The 18,278-nt window shown below is 44.0% G+C and overlaps 2 long non-coding RNA genes across 3 annotated transcripts; both read left to right on the forward strand.

The window, feature by feature from the left end:
* The first annotated feature begins 484 nt into the window (after positions 1–484).
* On the forward strand, positions 485–17,359 carry LOC144952792 (uncharacterized). The gene is made up of 3 exons (XR_013640694.1): positions 485–677; positions 786–898; positions 17,231–17,359. It is a non-coding gene; the product is annotated as an uncharacterized LOC144952792 (long non-coding RNA).
* Positions 10,238–15,300, forward strand: LOC144952790 (uncharacterized). Of its 2 annotated transcripts, XR_013640693.1 has the most exons (5): positions 10,238–11,002; positions 11,907–12,962; positions 13,129–13,287; positions 14,273–14,368; positions 14,501–15,300. It is a non-coding gene; the product is annotated as an uncharacterized LOC144952790 (long non-coding RNA). The 2 variants fall into 2 exon arrangements; XR_013640692.1 differs by lacking the exon at positions 10,238–11,002 and having other exon boundaries at positions 11,831–12,962.
* Positions 17,360–18,278: the final 919 nt, after the last annotated feature.

An 18,278-nucleotide genomic window follows, 5' to 3' on the forward strand; every position in this document is an offset into this window, starting at 1 on the left:
CTACGGGGGAGGGTGGTGTAATGCGGGCGTAAGCGACCTTCCGGATGTGACGTCACGGGGAGGCGGAGCCAGGTGACGTGGGTGAAAGGTTGGGGTCCTTAAGTGGGTAAACCGGAAAGAGAAGTCAGTCGGGTTGTGAATGGAAAGGAGTGAGGCCACGCGGGCGAACGGGAGGAGGGGGGCACCGCCGGCCAGCGGGAGCCAACCCCAGAGTACAGCCAGGAAGGCTGTGTGTTAGAGGCAGCGGTGTGGCTGCAGAGAGTCGCAGGAGCGACGAAGAGAGAGAGAGACAGCACGAGGCTGTCAGAGCTGCGGAGTAAGCAAGAGCGAGAAGAGCAGCAGCGATTACAGCCAGGGGGGCTGAGAGAGAGTAACAGCAGCGGAGCTGCTGTGGGGGCTACAAGAGCGACAGAGGCCAACAGAGGGGCTGCTGGTGGAGTCTGGAGAGACATCGGAGTCAGCACTGTGGGGACTAAGCAAAGAGGAGACAGCCGTGTGGGTAATACAGTACGGACCAAATAAAGGACACTGAGCCAGAGATCGTGGTCAAGTCTTTTATTACACTAAGAACACAGGTAATTTCAATTCAGTCAATTTATTTCATTATTTTTTTTCATTAGCAGGCCCATCAACCTCTACCTCCAGCTCTGGTGTCACCCAAGAAGCTGACAATGCTGGTAAGTTTACTCCTACAATCGACAATAAATTAACAATTATAAAATCAACATCCAACATATGTCAACTTACTAAAATTAAGATTTTTTTTGTGTTAAACTTCCCCATAGGTCTTTCTCCTGTTGAAGTGGAGAGCAGTACCCCCATGCCTTCCACCACACCTGGCTCTCTTTCTACTCCTCCATTGGATCCAGCTAACTGGCCAACAGTCATTAATGACAAAGTACGAATTGATCTGGTTAGCAGAGGACCAGCACATGTTGACCACCACTTCACATTTCCAAAAAGATAATCAGACAATAGGAGATGTCACTATCATTTCATGTTTCGATCTCTCACAAATGGTGAAAAGGTAAAGAGAAGCTGGTTAACATATTCACAGAAAAGTAATGCGGTCTACTGTTTTTGTTGTAAATTGTTTTCAAAAAAATCAACAAAGCTCAGTACAGATGGTCAACACGGTCAAAGGGGCCTCCAACCAAATTTTGCTTAGGGCCCCCAAAGGTCTAGGGCCGGCTCTGTCAACAAGTCACCTCCAATGATTATCAGGTTGTAATCAGTTCATCGAAGGTCCCAAGCGGGGAGCATGTGTGGTGGTCATGATTGACACACACGCGCTACAACCAGGGGGAGGGGTAGAAACCGGTCCGGACCGGTCGGGCCAACGGCGGTTGGAACCCCTCTGAGGGGAGGGGTCTGGCAGGAGCTACGATCCCCCAGAGCCCCGCCCCTCAGGGAGAAAGAGTATACAAGGCGGGTCCCTGAGAGCGCGAGGCAGTCCGTCTCAAGCCGAAGCCAGAAGCCGCCTGAAGAAGAAGACCCTGGACCCCAAGTCGCCGACGTCCTTCTAAGGGCCGGGGCTCAGTGCGGTGCTAGTGGTCGTGGGGTTAGGACCCTGAGGTACCCTCGCCCTGATGCCCTTGTGAGGGCCAGGTCCCACCAACTCACCCACCCACCTACCAGCTCCCACCCACCCACTCACCCACCTACCAACTCACTCACCCACTCACCCACCTACCAACTCACCCACCTACCAGCTCCCACCCACTCACCCACCTACCAGCTCCCACCCACTCACCCACCTACCAACTCACCCACCCACTCACTCTCCCACCCACCTACCATCTCCCAGTGGTCAGGGACCCACCGGGCCAGCGGTGGGTCAGCCTCCCCTAGGTTTAGCTAGCCGGAGGGCTGAAGTCGGGAGAGTCGTAGGTACGATAGCCCGGAGGCTGTACCTCCCCAGGTTGTGGGTGAAAGGGGCCATTACCCCTTTGTGTTAGGGATTAGTGTAAACTGTTTGGTGAAATAAAGCATGTTGCCTCTACGAAGACTCCGTCTCCCTCCAAGAACATTACACATGCACGGACGTTCAATGTCCCAGCTTGTGGTGAGGTTGCTGTTCTTATGGTGGGTGAGGAACATGTTAAGAGAGACATTGTGCTTCGATACCAAGACAACACCATCAAACAAATTCCTGAGACAAACATAATGATGCCCCTACAATACCCCATTATACTGTGGCAATGACAAGATGGGTACCACGTCCAAATTCCTCAAATTATAAAAGCAACTGGACAAAGTCATCCTCACAATCTTAATTTTGGAGCTGATGATGATTGCTTGTGTTGCAATCGAAACGTTGTAGTATGCTATTATTTAATTTATTATTTTATCTTTATACGTGACTTTACCGAAAGAACCAAAGAATCATCCTCACAATACTGTCTCCTCTAAGGACTTCTATTCCTTCAGGATCATGGACAGAAAAGGCGGAAACCACATATTGAGGTACGCCAACCTCTTTCACCAGTATGTTGAGGAGTACGCCTTCTTTACATTCAACTCAATCAAAAACGCCTGCGTGTAGAACAGTATGTTCATCTCAGGGATGCTATCAATGCTGACGGAGCTGCAAACGCTCAGAATATGGGGAGATTAGTTATGTTGCCTTCATCCTTCACAGGTGGACCAAGATACATGCATGAGAGGACTCAAGATGCCATGACCTATATCAGGCAATATGGCAGGCCCGATCTCTTTATCACCTTCACTTGCAATCCAAAAAGGAAGGAGATCCAGATTGAGCTTTATCAAAACCAAAAGCCAACAGAGAGACATTACATCATTGTGTAATATGAGGATATATCCGGCTAACTGACATATCACAACTCGTCATGGTGATTGGCCCTGCCAGTCCTGGTTTACGGCCAATGGGGGGAAGCCTGGGGGCATGGCCCTGACGTGATGGAAAGGTGACAGCTATAAGGATTGGGTCTGCTGGCTTTGGCCTCAGCCAATGGGGAGATGAGCCAGGGGCTCATCTCCCCATTGGGAGCCTGGAAGATTAGATGCAGGCTAACGAGGATTGGCGGAAACGTACCACGTGACCCGAGTATTAAATAGGGGTGGAGACGAACGACGTGGTCAGAACGGGAACGAACGGAGGAAGGGGGCCACGCGGGAGCGGGGCTCCGAGTTGCCACGTGGCAGGGCATCTCTCTCTGTCTATCTGTCCCTCTCACGCTGCCTATCAGCAGCGTGAAGTAACTGTAACATAAGTTGAATAAAAGACGGATTCCAGAAGTCGTCTCAACGAGCTTTATTACAATTGCAAGGGTGTTTAAACTCAAAGTTGATGAACTCATGAGGGTTATTACTACAAACGAATGCGGTGTCGTCGGGAAGACAAGATGTAACTTGCGCACCATTGAGTGGCATAAACGTGGTCTTCCTCATGCTCACATATTGCTATGGACGAGGGAAAAAATTCATGCAAATGACATTGACACATTTATCAGTGCTGAGCTACCCGACCCGAATCAAGACCCTGCCCTATTTGATGTGGTCTGCAAGCAAATGGTCCATGGCCAATGTGGGGAGTTCAATCCAAATCCGCCATGTATGTATAATAAAGGACTCTTGCACTGGATCTGTCTCCCGTTGTCCTTTATTGGTTCGTACAACTTGCCCGCACGGCGTCTCGCTCAGTGTCTCCTCCGTCTCCCGCTCGGCAGCCCCACTGCTGCCGTCGCTGCCCCACTATGCAGCCCCACTGCTGCTCGTTACGCAACCTCTCTGCTTCCCGATCTGCAGCCCCACTGCTGCTCACTATGCAGCCCCGCTGCTGGCTTTCTGTCGCCTCTGTGCCCGGACACCGATGGCCGACGGTGTCGAGTCCCCGACCTGTGGCGATCGCGCCACTTTCCTTCTCCTGCCCCGCGTGGCCTCCTTCTCTCTCTACTCTCACTCTCTCCTCGAGCCCTTCCGGTTCCTGTCCTTAAAAGCTCTCTCTCTCCCCACGTCACCCCAACTCCTCCCACCTGTTACGTCACATCCAGCGAGCCCGTTTACGCTCGCATTACATATGCAAAACTGCAAGTGTACCAAGAAGTATCCAAGGAACTTCTTGAAAGAAACTCAGGCAGGGCATGATGGCTATCCTCTACATCGTCGCAGACATACAGAAGACGGTGGATTTGAAGCAACGCTCAGACCTGGCACTAACTCTGAAATGAAGGTTGACGACCGGTGGATCATTCCCGACTGCCATCTTCTGTGCAAGATCTTTGAGGCCCACATTAATGTGGAATTCTGCAATTCTGTGAAAGCCATCAAATATGTTTGGAAATACATCAACAAAGAGTCTGACATGGCCGTGTTTGCCTTACAAAAAGAGGGGCAAAGTGTGGATGAAGTTTAGCTTTTTGTCAAAGAAAGATACATCAGCACCAATGAGGCCATTTGGATCATTCTTGGCTTCCCCATCCATGAGCATTCCCCCACGACAATGGTCAACGCATCTACTTCACCGAAGGAAATGCCCAAGAACAGGCCCTGGGCTCCACAAGATACAACCCTGATGGCGTTTTTTTTGTGCCAAAGTGACCCATTTGCTGCCAACCTCCTCTATCATAAAGTTCCCTCTTACTATACATGTGTAATATGAGGATGCACCCGGGGGTAACTGGGCGATGGTGACAGGCTCTGCAGGCCTCAGCCCGCAGCCAATGGGACGTCGAGCCAGGGGCGTAGCCCTGGGGCTGTATAGCAACATCTAGAAGGTTCCATGGGAGAGGCTTATGCTTGGCTGCGTGGCATCACGTGAGCTAGGTGATATAAGGGGCTGAGAGAGACAGTTCGAGGTCAGTGTGAAGAGCTTGGAGGAGAGACTACGTCTTGTGCCTCCGGCACGTCAGCGGCCACGTGGCAGGACGGAGGCCGTTTCCCAACGCCGTTAGCCAATGGAAGTAACGGGAAAAGGAACCCAGTGCGAGAGAGAGAGCTGTGAACGGGGAATAGAACGAATAAAGACAAGAGAATACGATATCGTCCGGAGTGGGTTTATTACACATGGACTGCTAAAAAAAATGGAAGCGACATGCTGGTGACGGTGAATCCGATGCATTGGGAAGAGTCTACACAGTTCATCCCAAAAATCAGGAGTGCACTACTTTCTGCGAATGCTTCTCCATGTTGTTAAAGGGCCAAAATCTTTCCAAGACCTCAAAACAGTGGAAAAAGTTGTTTGTGAAACAAAGGGAAGCTTGCAATCTTCGTAGAATTCTTGAGGATGATCAGCATCTTGATAAAGCTATGGACAGAAGCTTCTGTTAGTCAGTCCCCTTCTCAACTGAGATTGCTCTTCTGCATAATTCTTCAAGTTTTTGCAGCCTATCTAACCCCATGGGACAAAAAAGTCATGAGTGAGGACATCCTCCACAGAGCTCAAGAAAATCCCAACCTCGAGGTGAACTTTTCTGACATCTTTAACCAGGCCCTCATCCTCCTTGAAGACAAACTTCTCTCCATTGGTGGAAAAGACCTCAAGTCTATCGCACTGTAAAAATGACAACTCAAAATTGTTCACCTTACTAAGATTTTTGCATTCACTGACAATAAAATTGCTAGTTGGAACTTGAACTATCTGTTGTAAGCCACTTGAACTCACTTTCAGACGTTTCTGAGTAAAAGTTCATCTTACTTTATAAATTGAGTTGATTTTATTTTTAAGTTGTAGTTGACACCCAGTTAAAGTGAGGTCAACTTATCTGCGCATGCTCATTTGAAATTTGTCATGGCAACCGGCTGCCACGGGGTTTCCAAGGATTTTGCCAGGAGCTCTCTTCGACAGTTTGAAAGTTTGCGTCCGCCATTTTGTCACGATGCCAGCGGTAAATTTCTCTGACTTCTTGGCCGAAGATAAACAACATTCATTCTAACAGGTAAGCTAATCATATGAATATGTATATGCATTTGGTATTTGTATTACATTTCATTGCGCGAAACAAAATCGATAAATCATAACCAGGCGAGGCGTTAATGGCAATACAAAATCCCACACTTGCTAACGTTAATTGGTTAGAAGCTAACGTAGCTTATTTTGAACAGCTAAGCTCAATATAATTCTTGTCCACATATTAATTGAAAGATTTGTGTTGCCGTTATGTTTGTTATTCTCGATGAATGATATGGCATTGTTTTATGCACGTCTGCTTTGCTCATTGACCTGAAACCGAAGCACCGGCGGTAACAGTTCACATTGCTGCTCGTGATCAAGGTAGAACTAACGTGCTAAAACTTTGATACAAAACTTCGGTTTGATACGGTTAACTAGATTTATATAGCTTCTAGCATGCGACCTTTGTGTAGGGCTGGGTAAGTTGCCGAGTTCGATACTTTTTAGGTAACGTTACCGACCGAATTGCCTCGATACTATCGAGTAACTTTATCTAAAAATGACATGTGGTTCGGTTCCAGTTCCAGAATTCGATAACGTTACCTAAGGAGTTAACTCGTCAACGTCAGTGCTCAAACAAATACATATGAAATGCACAACGACACACATAAAGTCGCTCACGCACACTCATATTATGAGACGCGCGCGCGCACCCACAACTTTTCACACGCATACTTATATGAGACGACGCAAGCACACACACACAAACTCTCCGCGCACATATTCATATGAGACGCGAGCACACACACATAATACCTTAAAGATGTGGAAAAGTCGATCAAAAGTGTGGGTACATTTCTCCAGGCTCGATGCCAACAGCGCGCGATTCAGTATTCGCATTAAAATAATTGCTGCAAAGACCGGTACCACGACAAATATGATGAAGACCTTGACAGTGCACGGAGTAAACATAAGAGCAGAAAGTTGCTCCGTCTTCGACTGGTAAATGAAGAGATACCTTGTTGATCACTCCAGTGTTTATATTTCAATAAATAACCTACTGAATGTAACGTTACACACTGTCGTTCAAAAATGTGTTGGTTTGTCAGAATTTGTTTTCTGTAAGGATGCATTAAAGTTATCAAAGGGTGACATTACAACGTGTAATGTTACAAAATATTTCGTTTTTAAATAAATCTTTTTTGAATTTTTTATTCATCAAATAATCATGAAAAAAATTATCATAGTTTCCAAAATATTAAGCAGCAAACTGTTTTCATATTTCTGAAGGGTCATTTGACACTGAAGTAATGATTTTGAAAATTCAGCTTTGATATCACAGGAGTAAATTACATTTTGAAATATATTAAAATAATATTTTAAATTGTAATACTATTTCACAATATTAAGTTTTACTGTATTTTTTTATTTTTTTAAAAATCAGTTTTGGTGAGCATGAGCTCTTTATAAAAAAAATGTGTTCCTTTGTGCACTGGCTAAGGAGCATGAGTCAAACTAAAAAAATAAAACCAAAGTTTTTCTGAGGTAATGTGTTATGTATAGGGATGGGAATTGATAAAGATTTAACGATTGCTTATCGATCCGATTCCTTATCGATTCTCATTGGGTGAGGGAATAAGTACAAATGTGTTTGTTTGTATTAACTCGCTTTAATATCTGATCAGAAGACAGAGCACATACTGTATACACAAATTATGTGTAGCAACCTCAGAACAAATCTAAAAGTATAGGTGAGCTACTTCTCAAAGTGAGTGTGTGTGTGAGTGAGCATGTGTGCGTTTGTGTGTGAGTGAGTGAGCGCGAGAGAGTGTGTGTGCGCTAGTGAGTGAGCGAGAGTGTGTGCGTGAGCACTAGTGAGTGAGTGTGTATGTGTGCGCGTGTGTGAGTGAGTGAGCGCGAGAGAGTGTGTGTGCGCGCGCAAGTGTGTGTGTGTGCGCATGAGAGTGAGTGAGTGTATGAATGTGTGTGAGATAGCACGCGATGGCTTGTCGGAAAGCAACATGGCGTCCCGTTAAAGGCCTCATTATACTTCTGCGTCGAACTTCTGCCTCTGCCATGTTTGCCACGTTCTTAATCAAAACAATGCAGCGCGTGTGTGACATCATGACACATTTGCAACGAGCGGAACCGATACGCGGAATTGTTAAGCAGGCATGCTAACGGTTCCAAGGAATTGATTCACTGGGCACCGGTTCTGAAGAAGAATTGGTTCTCGGTTCCCATCCCTAGTTATGTAATCTTTTTAAAATGGATTTCATAAAATTGGTATCGAAAAAAGTATCGCTAGGAACCGGTATCGAAACTGAGGTATCGAAATTGGCACCGGATCGAAAGATTTTGAACAATACCCAGCCCTACCTTTGTGTGTTTTAGCCCTGAAGCTCAACAGCATTAATGTGAACGGTTGCGAAGTATGTCACTGTGTTAATTTTCTCCTCTTATTTTTGTGCTAGGTTTTCTATGAAGTGTCGCTTCTGCAGCTTTGCCAGTGCCAGTCAAGAACGTCTGCTTAGGCACCATCGGCTCAGGCACGGTAGAGGAGCTTACTGGCCGTGTGTTTACGGTGACTGTGTATGTACTTTTAAAACACCTGGCGCCTTAAAGTCACATTTGACCAGATCACATTTTAGGACAGCCAAAATACATGATAAATTCACCTTTTTTTGTAATCTATGTGAATTCCGGGAAATCTGCACGCAACAGTCTTTCTTCAAACACCTTGGACGCCATTTAAAAAAACATGAGACTGTGTGTTGCCCCTTCTTGAGATGTAGTTTTAAAACAAACAATCTAAAGACTTTTAGTTCACACAAAAGTAGGAAACACAAGCATGGTGATATCAGAACCTGTTTAAGAGCAGACTTAGAAAATGAACCTGTGTCCATTGAGACAGATTCCTCTGACCAACCATTAGGTATCTGTAGTGAGGAAGATACACTTCCAGGTAGTTCTGGAAATTCAGATGTCCAAGAAAAGGAGGAGTATGTAGATGCTGAGACTCTTGAACACAGGGCTGCTGGATTTTTTCTACGTATGCAAACTGAATTACATGTTAGTAGACACGCTGTACAGAAAATAGTTGAGGGGTTTAATGATATTTTACATCTTTCAAAATCCCACTCGCAACCAGGTATCAAAGCAGTGCTTGCAGAACACGGCATTGAATTAGATGATAGCGTTCTCCATAAGATTAATGATGCTGTCTTGGAAACAAATCCATTAATTGTAAGCACTCAAGGAAAGGGTGCATTGGCCACTGATCACAGGAGAAATCTTTTTTTTAAAGATAAGTTCCCTGTAATTCAGCCTACTGAGTATACATATAAAATAACCCATAAACAAACATTTGTTTATGTTTCAATCCTCCAGGTTCTTGGGACTTTGTTGAGACAGCCAGATTTTGTGGAGAAGTTGGTGTTTAGTCAAGGGGACAACCCAGGTAAATTTTGCTCTTTTCGAGACGGACAGTACTACAAAGACAATGGTCTTCTGGGTGTGCAAGATGCAAGTATCTCTATAGGACTTTACATAGATGACCTGGAACTATGTAATCCTTTGGGGTCCTCAAAAAAAATCCATAAAATTACTGCTGTCTATTGGATTTTGTTGAATTTACCAAGCAAGTTTCGCTCTACTCTCCCCCTAATTCAACTGGCTTGTCTTGGAAAAACTGTCGATGTCAGACAATTTGGGTATGATGCCTTTCTTTATCCTTTGATTAAGGATCTTGGATATCTTGAAAAGATAGGAGTGTATATTGAGACTCTAGATACATTTGTAAAGGGAACAGTGTTCTGTGTCTGTGCTGATAACCTTGGTGCACATAGCTTAGCAGGTTTTCAGGAAGCTTTAAATGTCGAAAAATTCTGCAGATTTTGTTGCATCAGTCGAGACCAAATTGGAAATTGTGAGCCAAGGAACTTTCCACTGAGAACTGCTACGCAACACGATTCTTTTGTGGAACAACTCAAGTTGAGTGATAAGCCTAAGCCATGTGTGAATGGTGTTAAATCATCCTGTGCTTTAAGTAAGTTGTCTTTCTTCCACCCAGTTACTGGATTTCCCCCTGATCTTTTGCATGATCTATTTGAAGGTGTTGTCGCAGCGGAATTAAGTTTGTGTTTAAAAGAATTGATTAGAAAAGGTTTCATTACATTCGATGGACTGAATAACCGCATAAAACAGTTTCCATACAAATTCTCTGATTTGGTCAACAAGCCACATGCAATTACAAAGACAAGCCTTGTATCTGGAAAGGTAAACGGTAACGGACATGAAAACTGGGCACTTTTACGTTTGCTACCTCTCTTGATCGGGAACTATATACCTGAACAAGAGCAGTCATGGGAAATGTTAATGGACCTTAAAGAGATTGTGGAGATTACGGTGTCTACTACGTTATCAGAGGGAACATTATGTTACTTGGGGAATAAATTGTCTGACCATCGCCAGTTACTCACTGACACCTTTCCTGAATTTAAGTTGAAACCAAAGCATCACTTCATTGATCACTATGTGCATCTCACACGGTGCTTTGGGCCATTAGTGGATCTGTGGACGTTTAGATTTGAGTCTAAGCATAGTTTTTTCAAACAGGCAATCAATGATGCTCACTGTTTTAAGAATGTACTACTCACCCTTTCCACTAAGCATCAACACCTCATGGCATATCTTCTTTACACACAGCAATTGTTCAAGCCAAAATTGCATGTTGGTAGTGTAGATAGAGTGAAAATATCATCTTTAGATGAAAAGCTCAGGACAGGACTAGAAAAGAAGTACCCAAATGAAGATGATGTGTCTCTTGCTAAAGAAGTACATTTGTATGGGACCCAGTATGTGAGGGACATGATAGTGTCTGCGGGTGAATGCAGTGGACTGCCAGAATTCTTTAGAATACTACACATATTGGTGGACAAGTGGTGTAAAGTGTATTTTGTCACCGCAAGATTATCATCTTGGTACATGGAACATTATCGGTCTTACCAACTTATTGATAACTGTCACTCAGATGTAGAGATCCTGGATCCAGAGACTTTGAACGATTACCACCCATTGGCTGCATACCAAGTTGGTAGAACTTTGATGGTGACCCCAAGGGCTTGGCTACTGCAGTAAATTGAAATGGTAAGCACCTTTCTGTTTGTATGTTTTCATAATTTTGTCATGTGTTAATGACTTGATTTTAAGTCTTCAAGGTACAGTCATGGCCAAAAGTATTGGTACCCCTCCGGATGTGTTGGTTTTCGAGCAAAACTCACAAACTTTTGAAGGTGTTTTTAATGTAATAACCAAACCAGGATATTTTCAATAGCTCAACAGAACTGAAACAACAAAAATTGGTTTCCTCAAATTCAACACAAAATATCACCAAAATACTGCGGGAAGTGAATACTGCATGGTCAAAAGTATTGGCACTCAAAATAACCGTCTTTTGCTGTGATACAAGCACACTTTTCATTGTTAAAATCCACAGCTAAGGTTATGGATAGTCAGACATCAGCTGTGGTAGCATTCCTGAGAAGTATAAGCCCATTTCTAAAGGATAATAAAGTCGATTCTACTTGAAGAAAACCTTATACTGTCCATATAAACCAACAGATGTATAGTAAGTAAACTGGAGATTTTTGTCCGTTAGAAATGGGCTGATATTTCTCAGGAGTGCTACCACAGCTGACGTCTGACTACCCATAACCTTAGCACTGGATTTTAACACTGAAAAGTGTGCTTTTATCACGGCAAAAGACACTTGTTGTGAAGGGTGCCAATACTTTCGACCATGCAGTATTCACTTTCCACAGTATTTTGGTGATATATTCTGTTACATTTGGGGAAACCAATTGTTGTTTCAGTTGTGTTGAGCTATTGAAAATATCCTGGTTTGGTTATTTTATCAAAAAACCTTCAAAAGTTTGCGAATTTTGCTTAAAAACCAACAATTCTTGAGGTGTGCCAATACTTTTGGCCATGACTGTATATGGCTTCAGTTTAAAGTGTCATGCAAATATCTGTTCTTCTTTTGTCCTCACAGGCTTTGTTGCTTCTGGTCCACATAAATCCCAAACTCGTCCGTAAGATTCGGCTGACCAAAGCTCCTGAAACTTTAGAGGAACTGTACAATGAACTGCGTCAAAAACTTGAACTTGTGGGTGAATTCTGTATACAGTATGAAGACTCAGACTTTGGCCAGGCAGTTTGCAACCTGATTGACATAGCAGAGTTACCTTCAGAAAAGGCTGTCTTGCATATTCTGTGGAGCAATGAGGACATGCCATCACCACCACCTCCAACACCAACTCGGTCATCCTCCATCTCTTCCCTTGACACAGCCATCATTGGATCTCCAGGCTCAATCCACAGCTTATCTTCAGTTGTGCGGACATATAGGAGGAATGTTTCACAGTGGCCCACTCCGTTCCCAGTACCAGAATTCTCATATGATGTGGAACTGATACTCCGCAAGGGGAATGACACGTTTGAATTATTAGGGAAGGGTTTACATGTAACCAGAGATGTGAAAAAAGAGATTCTGGACAAGTTGGCACAAGAAATATTTTCTGTGAAAGCCTACCCTGAAAAACATGAGTTTGATTCTGTTGCTGCTGAACTTGTCAACAAACATCCCTGCCTCAAAGAGCCTGGTGGTGGTACTGGATATGCGGGATGGACAACCAGCATAAAGTACAAGATGGGGAACTACAGATCAAAACTACGTCAAGCTGGATGTAATGAGGTTGGTGTCAACAGGAGATCAAGAAGGGAGGAGGCGGATGATCATGGTGTCAACAGGCAAAGAAGAGATGATGATGATGGGGATGGTGGTCCGGAGGGAAGGTTTTCCTTGAAAAAACCAAAACGAGGTGAGGTCAACCATGTACCAGATCATCCTGAAAGCTACACCGAGGATGACTTGGAAGACCTGAGGTCTTCCCTGGTTGAAGCCATGAAGAAGAAAAACAAGGACATGGAGTTCATCAAACAGAAGATGGACATCACATTCTCCCTTAGGAGAATGGAGATTGTAGAGATGGAGCCCATGGTCTCAGAGGTTCTGGAGAGGTGGCCCGGTCTATTTCTTGAAGAACAGGTAAGGAATCTTTTTTTTTCTTGAACTTGGTGCATTTGTGTTATGTTTTTTCCATGATAGTGTATGTAGGTTAATTTGTATTATGGCTTTGAGTTTGCAGTCTTAATTATAACAATGAAATCACACTATCAGCTTGTTGTATTTGTATTGCATTTGTTTAATTCAGATTTGTCAAGAGTTCACTCGTGTGACCACCAAGGACCTGATGGGAACATTTAAAGCTGCCCTTGAGATGTTGACCCCTCGTCTGCTGAAATTGTATCGTGCCAGGAAGTGCGCCTTTAGTCGAGAGATGGAAACCCTTTTGGAAATGCTTGACAAACAGGTTGTTATATTGACTACAAGGCCCTTTCTTGGTAACACTTTACAATTTGGTTCGTTAGTTAACATTAGTTAACTACATTAGTTAACATTAACTAATAATGAACTGCACTTATACAGCATTTATTCATCTTTGTTAATGTTAATTTCGACATTTACTAATACTTTATTAAAATCTTATTAACATGAGTTAATGCACTGTGAACTAACATGAACAAACAATGAACAGCTTTATTCATATTAACTAACATTAACAAAGATTATTAAATACTATAACAAATGTATAGTTCATGTTAGTTAATACATTAAATAATGTTTAATAAATGAACCTTATTGTAAAGTGTTACCCTTTTCTTCAGTTTGTCCACTAATATTTAAACCATTAATCAAGAAGGAACTACCAAGCTAGCACTCTGCACTTTTGATGGAATATAACTTAATAATTTTTTTGCATCAGCTACATTGGTGAGCGAGTTCCATCTTGATTGTCTATTTAATACAGTAATATTTAAAGGATACGTTCACGGTTTTGCACTTTGAGCCTCCTCTCTGGGTTGATGAAATAGTGTTTGACACCCGAATTTTGACTATTGGTCCAGTCTTGAGCTTTTGGCTGATTTAGAATCGGCCCTGCCATGCTTCAGAATGGCTAGCTACATGCATTCACAAACCTGTCTTTAAATCAACCCTAAACGTTCGTTTTCAAAGATGTGCAACTCACCGATTGGTTAGTGGTGTTCGTTGAGTGTTCGTCAAACACTCTATTTCAGCCAAGATAAAAGTGCAAGGGCTCAAAGTGCAAAATAGTGAACTTATCCTTAAAAGACAAAAATAAACACTAACAAACTAACAGAGCCTGCAATTATTTTATCTGCCTACATGCACAATTGTAGAGATGGGAATACAAATGGAACCAAGTGCACATACAGGAGTACATTTCACAGAGCTAAACAAAAGTATTTGTTTGTTTTTATATTCTTCCAAAACAGACATCTGACATCACAAGTCATCGCAGACAGGCAGCTGTGGAAGGTCTTCCCATATTTCTGCGGGAGAATACTGAGAAGCTTTTCTCTAGATGCCTGGTGAGTGCAGCTTGGAAGACCTTCAGCTTTTAGTAGTGTTGTATAGCAAAGAGGCCATACACAAATAGACATCACTCTTTATTGACTAGTTTTCTACAGGACATTATTTCAGTGGTGTTTTTGTTTTGTCAGGCAACTGATGCAGATGACAAACAGGTGAAAGGCATCAAGATGGGGGTCCTCACAGTGCTTGATGATGATGACGACACAGTCATTAATATTGCCCTTGTGTTGGAGGAAACCATTGTCCTGAAAGACATCCCAGACACCCCGACTGCGCTTGCGTATCTTTTTGGCTTGCTTTATGCCCTTAACATGGAGTTCCCAAAAGACATCAAGTATACCTGTGAAACTATCCAGCACATTTTCATGGAAATGTCCACCAATTGCTCACAGCGTGTCCGGAGCTTCAAGACCAAGCTGTTAAACCAGTGATTCATTTTCCATGGGGAAGATTTATTTTATCATGTTTGTTCATTTATGTTTGGATATTTTGTAAGTCTTCACATGGACCACCTTATAGTTTTTATGTTGTTCTTTTATTTTGACTAAAAAAAAATCTGTTATTTGTAGCTGTCATATAACTGTCACGAGAATATTGATTGTTTCTCAGTAGAAGCAAGCTGTGTTTCACAATTACTGTTATAGCCTGCGTGTTTGCATTTTTGGCTAATTTCAAAGTTCAGATAATTCAGAACGTTTAGACAATTTGGCTTTTTCAGCTGGGGATTTACACATTTCTGAATTAATACTTAGGCACTATACAACTGTTTATCGGTCATCTTTGACAATATTGCATTATTTGTAAGGTCTCAACAAGAGTCGGAAAGTAAAAAAAAAGATGTATTTGCTTTGGGTATAACTCGTTTACATTGCCCAATGCCCATACTGATGTCATTATGGAATTGTAAAGCTGTGCCAAAGTCGTTCAAATAAACATGCATAAATTAACAGTTTTACTGTCAGTGGATGATTTAGTGTGTGTGTGTGTGTGGGGGGGGGGGTAATTTAAACTCAAAATAGTAAGCTTTTACAGACTTAAAAGTTCCAGTAACTTGAACTAAAAAAACTTAGTTGTACGAACTTGAAAAACTTAGCTGACGCAACTTAATAATTGTTGTTCTTCAAAACTTAAAAAATTAAGTTGATATCTTCAACTCAAAAATTCTGTGCAGTCGGTTACCTTGAAAATTTGAGTTGAACTAACTTAGCTGACGCAACTTAATAATTGTTGTTCTTCAAAACTTAAAAAATTAAGTTGATATCTTCAACTCAAAAATTCTGTGCAGTCGGTTGCCTTGAAAATTTGAGTTGAACTAACTTTTTCTTTTTTACAGTGCGGACTACCAACACCCTCCAGGGACAACCTGCATGCCCTTGCCCAAGAGATCCTACGTGAAATATCCTATGATGGTTTAGAGCTTCTTAAATGTGGAGGAAAATGAACCAAGGCTGATGGATGAACAAAGAGAAGCCTACACGATAAACTTGGAAGACAGTCTAAAAATGGAAGCATATTTTTCCTTGATGCACCTGGTGGTACTGGGAAGACCTTTGTTCTCAACCTGCTCCTCACTAAGGTTCGCCAGAGGCAGAACATTTCTCTGGCTGTGGCATCATCAGGGATTGCAACAACTCTTGCTTACGGGAGGAAGAACTGCCTATTCCGCATTCAAGCTTCCATTAAACCTATCCAGACAAGAAAACCCTGTTTGCAATATTTCAAAGGGGACTGTCCTTGCACAAATCCTGGTTAATTGTTGTTCTGCCTCACACTGCAGGTGTTTTGCTCCACGGCAGGAGTGGGGGTGTGTATACAGGAATTTCCTGTTTTGAGGTTGAGTTTGGTCACGTGACCAGGAAGTTCCAATTTGACAGCCTTTCAGCCACGAGGCTGGGGGTCCGCCATTACAAAGAGTTCAAGATGGCGGCACAAATCGCGTCCCAGTGAAGCCAGCTGTAACTGTACATTGTCGGACTTTAAGAAGCATTGTCTGCAAGTTCGTTTATATTCTTATAATACTGGGAATGCTGTTATGTTAGTGTAGTGGGTTCGAATTAGGTGCACACACACGCAGCTTGGAGGCAACACTATTTATTAACGGTAAGTAATATAGCACTGTACATGAGGTGGTGACCACCTCCCTCAACTCACTAACACTCTGGAACGCGACACAGACTGGACCAGGCAGGCAACGGCCTGCCTGGCCCAGGACGACGACCCATGATGTCTTCACTTCGGAGTACAGTACAACAGCCTTGCTCTGCGTTCACACCACGCTTATATTTGCTTTGGCGTGGCTGGCTCCGCCCCGGCGTGGCTGGCTCTCTTCAGGCCACGCCTCCCTTCCCCCACCTCTGGGAAGGTCCAGGTCCCTCCACCACGTGACCCCCCAGGCACCCCCTTGGGGCCCCCAGCCTTCGTACAGGCCGACACAGTAGTGACCGTTCTATGTCACTACATTAGAATGACCGTTATAATGCTGTTAAATTGTTATGACAAATACGATGCCTAGTTAACAACGAAGCCTGCAACTTGCCTTATTGTGAATGTCACTTGTAATTGAATAAGTCGAGTCAAACTTGTACCCAAGTAACTATATTGCGATCTTGAGAGCAAGGAAGACGAAATGTCTCATTCATAGTGCAGTGTTATATGCAGTGCTGTACATCTGGGGTGCAGTGTGATGATTGCACGATGTGTCTTTGTTTAACACAGTAGCTTGTTCTCTTGTATAGCTGTTCAGTGCTGTTGTGGGTGCCTGGTCCCCATCCAGGATCTATTGTTGAGAAACATGTTATCTAGGACAATGTTGTGATGCTGTAGTGTTCATGCATTGTGTTGATGTTGTGATGCCACAGCCACGAAGCCGCTCTGCGGGCGCCCCACCTATGACTCCACCACCGCCAAGCGACGGGGACGACACGGCTTCCCACTCACAAACCCCTCGCACAAACACACACACCGACCCCCATGTAGAGCCTCGCGGGGAAGCCACCTGGTCCACAGGTTCACCCAGGAGCCCCCTCGTAGGTCCATGGTTTTCCCTGGGACCAGGGAATTGACTAAGGCTTTCCCCGGGCTGAATTACCCGGCGGCGCCGTGAATTAACGTGGAAATGCACACTCACGACGAGGCTACGCGGCCACCGCGGATAGAAACATACCCCGCACACACGGATCGGTGGGCAGGTAGTGAGGGGGGACGGAGCCACGAACGGTGGGGAAAACGGGGTCGTTCCTCTAATTAGTCGGGCGCTTAGCGGCAAACTCAGATGCAGACGTCGCTGAAATCAACGGTCCGAGTGGGGCTAGGGTACAGGCGAGCGCTCTGATTGGCGGGCGGATCGGGCTCTTTGATGTGCTCCTCAGTCGGCCGTGTTGTCCGATCCCATGGCCGGCGCAGAGGAGACGGCACGGGGCAGCCGGCTGTGTCGGGACTGAGTGGGACCGAGCCCGGGACCCCCAACCCCTGGGAAGTGGTTTACCCCCCCCCCCTCCGCTTCAAATCGTTGCACCTGATGAGTTAAATGATGACGTCACCCTGCTGCTGCTCTATTTAAGACCGGGAGCAAAAGCAGAGCCTCACCATTCTGGCAAATTGCCCAATGATGCTGGATACAATTACAAGCGAAACGTCATACTAAATTTTTTTTTATTTTGTGGTTTCACGCTTCATCACACCGGTGGGCTAAAGTAGTTAACTATTTGTCTTTTGTCAACGCGACATTTTTTTGCCCATTGGCCGTGTCGGGGGGTGGAGGGTTACGACACATTTATAAATAACGCAATCTAACCCAAAAACGTTGATTATGAAGAAAACCCTGTTTGCAATATTTCAAAGGGGACTGCCCTTGCACAAATCCTGGTTAATTGTGAACTAATAGTGTGGGATGAATGCGCCATGTTC

This window comes from Lampetra fluviatilis, chromosome 70, assembly GCF_964198595.1.
Source record: "Lampetra fluviatilis chromosome 70, kcLamFluv1.1, whole genome shotgun sequence".
NCBI classification, from domain to species: Eukaryota; Metazoa; Chordata; class Hyperoartia; order Petromyzontiformes; family Petromyzontidae; genus Lampetra; species Lampetra fluviatilis.